Source organism: Ailuropoda melanoleuca, chromosome 13, assembly GCF_002007445.2.
Source record: "Ailuropoda melanoleuca isolate Jingjing chromosome 13, ASM200744v2, whole genome shotgun sequence".
NCBI lineage: Eukaryota > Metazoa > Chordata > Mammalia > Carnivora > Ursidae > Ailuropoda > Ailuropoda melanoleuca.
In genome coordinates, this window is record NC_048230.1 from 678,861 (window position 1) to 686,402 (window position 7,542).

Below are 7,542 nucleotides of genomic sequence, written 5' to 3' on the forward strand. Positions count from 1 at the left end.
AAGACAAATCCCATATGATTTTGCTCATATGTGGAATTTAGGAAACTAAACAGATGAACATAGGGGAAGGAAAAGAAAAATAAAATAAGATAAAAACAGAGGGAAGCAAACCATAAGAGACTCTTTTCTTTTAATGTTTTTTTTATTATATTATGTTACTCACCATACAGTACATTCCTGGTTTCTGATGTAAAGTTCAATGATTCATTAGTTGCATATAACACCCAGTGCACCATGCAATGTGCCCTCCTTACTACCCATCACCAGTCTATCCTATTCCCCCACCCCCCTCCCCTCTGAAGCCCTCAGTTTGTTTCTCATAGCCCATTTAACCATAAAGAACAAACTGACAGTTCTTGGAAAAAAGGTGGGTGGGGGGATGGGGTAACTGGGTGATGGGCATTAAGGAGGGCACTTTTGTGATGAGCACTGGGTGTTATATGTAACTAATGAACCACTAAATTCTTTTCCTGAAACCAATACTACACTATATGTTAACTAATTTGAATTTAAATAAAAACTTGGAAGAAAAAAAAAAGACTAAAGCCCTCTTTTCTCAAACTCCAAAACCTCATATCATGTCATCCACCAATCACATCAATCTGATTCCTCCTTCTCACCTCCTGGGTGAGTGCAAACCTTTCTAAACCCTTCATAGAGAAGCTCTGCCATGAGGAAGAACAGATCCCATTACCAGTACTTACAGTAAGACATTCATTCATTCAACCAACCAATATTACTATGAACTAAGTGCCAGGAATGATGTAAGTATCTGGGGAAACAAAGATTATCTATAAAAAGAAGGCTGGATACAAGAGATGTAAGTAAAAATGGATTTTCTTCATTCTAGCAACAACAGGCTAGAAGTAGAAGTAGAAAAACAAGCAGTAACAGCAACAACAACAAAACTATAAAATACTTAAGAATACATGCAATGAGGAAAGCATAAAACCAATATAAAAAACATTAAGTTTTTATTCAAGAAAATCAATCAAGATATGAAAATGTAAAGACTTACCAAGTTCTTAGCTGGGAAAAAATTATTTCATAAACATTCTATCCCTCCACAAATCAAAAATAAATACAATGCAATTTCAACAAAATTACTAGAAGTCTCAATTTTAAGTCTCAGCTCAAATGTCTTCTCCTCAAAGAACTTTACCTTAACTTCTCTATTTGAAGAAGCTGTTACTCACTATAATAGTGTCATCCTGGTTAACCTCATGGCATTCTTTGCATGTTAAGATTATCTTGTTTATTTATTTATTCATTGTCATTTTTCTTCCATGGAAGTATATTTTCTAACTTTTCACCATCATATCTTTGTTGCTTCAAAGGGTAGTAGAAGCAGACTGAAAATTCAATATACATTTATAATCACTTACATAGAGTAAAAATAGGATGGCAATTAGGAGTCGTTTGCAGGTGTATTTAATTCAGTTTTGTTGGTTGGGGCAGCTTAAATTTCATGTTATATCTATTGCTGAAGCAAGAGAAAACACGGTATCTTCAGGGCACTGAGAGTGGCTCAGAGTGGCTAGAGAGTAAAACAGGAATGGTAAGGGATGTCTGCATTAAGAGAAGGAAGAGAAAAGCATGCATCATTATAATCATGTTCGAAGAACATTTAGTAGCACAATAAAATGTATACAATGTCATATTCAATGAAAGATGTTTTTAGAACTTGTGTGAGGGTGGCTGCCTGGGCAGCTCAGTCAGTTAAGCATCTGACTTTGGCCAGGTTGCTATCTCAGGGTCCTGGGATCAAGCCCCACATAGAGCTCACCACTCAGTGGGGAGTCTGCTGGTCCCACTCCCTTTCTCTCTGCCCCTCCTGCTTCTCGTGCTCTCTCCATCTCCCTCTCAAATAAATAAAAAGACCTTAAAAAAAAAAGCTTGTGTGAGGGAAGATGGTGGAGTTGGATGCACCAGGAATTTGACTCCCCAGGTAAACAAAAATTGTCCTGGAAGAATCTGTCTGGTGTTAACTATTTGGGAATTCTGCAAAATGTGGAAGGCTGAAAATTCCAGAAGATTTAGATAAAAAATTATGGTCAATCTCAGATCTTGGCTCTCAGCAGCTACCTATCCCTTACCTTCAACAATATGTGCAGGACAAACAGCTGTGCATGAATTCCTGGAGCAGTTTACACAAAGCTTGTAGAAGGCGGCATAGGAAAAAAGACCCTGTCCTCAAGATATTGGGGATCTGTGCTCTGACAGCTGATTGTGGCTTCTTATCACAGAGATGCAGACAAAGAAACAGGATACCTGTTAACATTGTTAACATGCCCCCCCAATGTTGCTAGACTCTTCCCGTCTGACAGATGTGACTTCCAGGGGATTTAAAGAGCTGGCACCCTTTTTTCTCCCCTTCAGTTTTTGGTTTTACCCTTTCAGGAGGCAGACAATAAAGACTAGGACACTCAAAAACTGCTTTATATACAGAAGAAATTAGAAAATGACTGTGCATGTTGAAGGCAAGTTTCAAAAAAAAACATAAGAAAACATCAGGGTGATCCTTGGTGAAGAGACAGCCTTAACAACAAAAAAATAAAAACAACAAACAAAAACAATTATAAGAGGCAGCGAACCCTGGAGAAGGGGAACAATCCAATTTATAGAGTTACTACATTACTAGATTGGAATAGTCCAATGTAGAACCAAAAAATAAAAATAAAAAATAAAAAGCATACAAGAAACAGAAAAGCATAGCTCATTCAAAAGAAAAAAATGTTGCACAGAACCTGTCTCTGTAAAAGACGTGTCATATATACTAGAAAAAGACTTTAAAACAATGATCTCAAAAATGATCAAAGAATTTAAGGAAAGTATGGATAAAGTCAAGACAATGGCATATAAATAATGGAAATATAAATAAAGAGATAGAAAACCTGAAAAACAATACAAAATTTCTGGAGTTGGAAAAGTACAATAACTGAAACTAAAAACTCACTAGAAGGATACTAAGCAGGCAGAAGAAAGATTTAAGCAGGCAGAAGAAAGACACAGTGAAGTTAAAGACAGGACAATGGAAATTATTGAAGCTGAGGAACAGAAAGAAAAAAGATTGAAAAACAGCAAGCAGAGCCTAAGGAACCTATGGAACACTAACAAGTGAACCCACATTCACATTGTGGGAGTCCCAGAAAAAGAAAAGAAAGGTAAAGGGCAAAAAGGATATTGAAGAAATAATGGCAGAAAACTTCCCAAATTGGATGAAATCCAATGATGAATATAAACATCCAAGAAGCTCAATGAAATTTAAGTAAGATGAACTCAAAGGGATCCATAGGGAGACACTTTGTAATCAAACTTTCAGAAGACAAAAGTGAATCTCACAAGCAACAAGAGAAAAGCAAATCATCATATGCAAGAGATCTGTAATAACATTATCAGCATAACACTCATCAAAGCCTTTGGAGGCGGGACATCTGGGTGGCTCAGTCGGCTAAGTGTATGCCTTCAGCTTGGGTCATGATCCCAGGCTCCTGGGATCGAAACCCACAATGGGCTCCTTGCGCAGTGGAGAGCTGGTTTCTCCCTCTGTCTTCTCTGCCTGCCTCTTCCCTTGTTTGTGCTCTCTCTCTCTCTCTGACAAATAAAGAAAAAAAATCTTAAAAAAATAAAACTTTGGAGGTCAGGAGACAGGGGGCCTATACATTCAAAGTACTCAAAGAAAGTAGCTGCAACCAAGAATCCAATATCCAGCAAAACCATCCTTCAAAAGTGACAGAGAAAACAAGCTATACCCAGAAAAATTAAAGCTGAGAAAGTTTGTGGCCACAGACGTGCCCTGCAAGTAACATGTAAGGAGTTCTGCAAGGTGAAATAAAAGTACAACACCTCTAAGCTGGATGGAGAAATAAAGATCTCAATGAAAGTAAATATATGGGCAATTATAAAAGCTAGTATTATTGTAAGAATGGTTTGTAACTACACTTTTTGTTTTGTATGTAATTTAAAGGACTAATGTATTTTAAAAAATAATTAATTTAAAAGCTGGTATTACTGTAACTCTGGTTTGTAACTCCAAATCTTGCATCCTACATAATTTAGGAGACTAATGTATTCAAAATTGTTGTCAGTTTATGTTCTTGGGCACACAATGAACAAAGATGTAATTCTGTGACATCGAGAACTGAAAAAGAATGGAGACGCAGTTGTAAGAACAGAGTTCTTTATTATTGAAGCTGCCATAAATTTGAATGAGAATGTTATAATGTTAGGATGCTAAACATGATCCCGACAATAACCACAAAGAAAGTAGCTATAAAGGGGTGCCTGGGGGAGGAGTTAAGATGGCGGAGGAGTAGTGGACCCCTTTTTCAGCCGGTCCCCTGAGTTGAGCTGGATAGGTATCAGACCAGCAGGAACATCCATGGAATCAGCCTGAGACGCAGGAAGATACATTTGGATCTCTACAAATGAACATCTCCAGGGCTGAGTATTGAGGAAGGAAGCGGGGAGCCGTGAAACCGCACACAGATATCTGAAGATAAAAAGAAGGGGGAGGGAAACACTATGTCAGGGCCCGGGAAATGGTAGCCAACTGCAAGGGTGAGTAGGCAGACTGCGGACCCGCACCCTTGAGACAACAGACTGAGACTGTGAGCCAGGGGCATGCGCTACCAAGCATCTCACAGAACTCCGGAACTCCGGTGCTCACTGGATCCAGACTGAGACCGGGAGCTCTGGGACCGTGCGCGGGGCAGCTGGCAGCTGGCAGGCCACCTGCACGGGGGAGCAGGCGGACTCGTGGACAGCACCCGTGAGACAGCAGACTGAGACTGGGAGCTCTGGGAGTGAATGCGGGGCGGCTGGCGACTGGCGGCTAGCGGGGTTAGAAACACAAAGGACAGAGATGCACCGGCCCTGGAAGTGAGGGCTGGGATGCTGGGTGTGGGGCACACAGCCCAGGATGCTGCAGCATTGAGCAGCACCAACAGAAACAGAGTTAAAGAGGCCAGAACATCAGTGGAGAACGGTCCGCGATCCCTCTGTTCTGAGACAGAGGCTGAATTTCGGCCGCTGCTGCTCTGACTCTGAAGAAGCACAGCAGACCACCAGGGAAAGCTGCCAGAGAACAAAAGCCTGGAAATACCGGCTCACAGTGTGCCCATCCCCATCCCCCCTCCCAGGGGACACAGAGACTCTACCCAAACAGGGTTTCCTGAGTATCGGCCCAGCAGGCACCTCCCCCAGAAGGCAGGCTGAAAAATCAAGAAGCCCACAACCCTGAGTGCCTGAATGGCGCAGTCACTAAGCGCCTGTCTTTGGATTAGGGTGTGATCACAGTGTTCTGGAAAGGAGTCCCTCATCGGGCTTCTCCACCAGGAGCCTGCTTCTTCCTCTCTCACTTCCCTGCTTGGGTTCCCTTTCCTGCTGACTACCTGTCTCTCTCAAGTAAATAAATAAAATTTTAAAGAAGAAGACCACATCCCTAAGATCTCCACAAAACAAGGGCGCACGGCCTGGGTCCCAGTCAATAATGTGGGCTCTGGACAACCCCACAATCCCTCTTCATCAGAATGATGAGAAGGAGAAGTCACCCCCAGCAAAGAAAAGATAATGAGTCGGTGGCCTCTGCCACAGAATTAATACATATGGATGTATCCCAATTATCAGAAATGGAATTCAGAGCAAACAATGGTCAAGACGATGAGTAGACTTGAAAAAAGTATTAACGAAAATGTTACTGAGAATATAGAATCCCTAAGGGCAGAAATTAGAGTGAATCTGACAGAAAATAAGAATTCTATGAGCCAAATGCAGTCAAAAATAGAGGCTCTGACGGCCAGGGTCACCGAGGCAGAGGAATGCATTAGCGAATTGGAGGATGGGTTAGTAGAAGAAAAAACGAAAATAGAAGCTGGTCTTAAAAAAATCCATGCCAACGAATGTAGATTACAGGAGATTACTGACTCTATGAAACGATCCAATGTCAGAATCATCGGCATCCCTGAAGGGGTGGAGAAAAACAGAGGTCTAGAAGAGATATTTGAACAAATTGTAGCTGAAAACTTCCCTAATCTAGCAAGGGAAACAAGCATTCGTGTCCAAGAGGCAGAGAGGACCCCATCCAAGCTCAACCAGGACAAACCTACGCCACGGCATGTCATAGTGCAATTCGCAAATATTAGATCCAAGGATACAGTATTGAAAGCGGCCAGGGCAAAGAAATTTCTCACGTACCAAGGCAAAGGTATCAGGATTACGTCAGACCTGTCTACAGAGACCTGGAATGAGAGAAAGGCTTGGGGGGGCATTTTTAAAGCTCTTTCAGAGAAAAACATGCAGCCAAGGATCCTTTATCCAGCAAAGCTGTCATTCAGAATTGATGGAGAAATAAAGACGTTCCAAAATCGCCAATCATTAACCAATTTCGTAACCACGAAACCAGCCCTACAGGAGATATTAAGGGGGGCTCTATAAAGGTAAAAAGGCCCCAAGAGTGATACAGAGCAGCAAGTCACAACCGATACAAAGACTTTAAAGAGAAATGGCATCATTAAAATCATATCTGTCAATAATCTCTATCAATCTAAATGGCTTAAACTCTCCCATAAAACGCCACAGGGTTGCAGATTGGATAAAAAGACATGACCCATCCATTTGCTGTCTACAAGAGACTCATTTTGAACCCAAAGATGCATTCAGACTTAGAGTAAGGGGATGGAGTACCATCTTCCACGCAAATGGACCTCAAAAGAAAGCTGGAGTAGCAATTCTCATATCAGATAGACTGGATTTTAAACTAGAGGCCATAGAGAGAGATACAGAAGGGCACTATATTATTCTTAAAGGAAGTATTCAACAAGTGGATATGACAATTATTAATATATATGCCCCCAACAGGGGAGCAGCAAGATACACAAGCCAACTCTTAACCAAAATAAAGAGACATATAGATAAGAACACAGTAATAGTAGGGGACCTCAACACCCCACTATCAGAAATAGACAGAACACCCTGGCAAAAACTAAGCAAAGAATCAAAGGCTTTGAATGCCATACTCGACGAGTTGGACCTCATAGATATATATAGAACACTACACCCCAGAACCAAAGAATACTCATTCTATTCAAATGCCCATGGAACATTCTCAAGAATAGATCATGCTCTGGGACACAAAACAGGTCTCAGCCAATACCAAAAGATTGAAATTATCCCCTGCATATTCTCAGACCACAACGCTCTGAAATTGGAACTCAACCACAAGGAAAAACCTGGAAGAAACTCAAACACTTGGAGGCTAAGAACCATCCTGCTCAAGAATGACTCGATAAACCAGGAAATCAAAAAACAAATTAAACAATTTATGGAGACCAACGAGAATGAATACACAACGGTCCAAAACCTATGGGATACTGCAAAGGCAGTCCTAAGGGGGAAATACATAGCCATCCAAGCCTCACTCAAAAGAATAGAAAAATCTAAAATGCAGTTTCTATATTCTCACCTCAAGAAACTGGAACAGCAACAGAGGGACAGGCCTAACCCACTGACAAGGAAGGAGTTGACCAAGATTAGAGCAGAAAT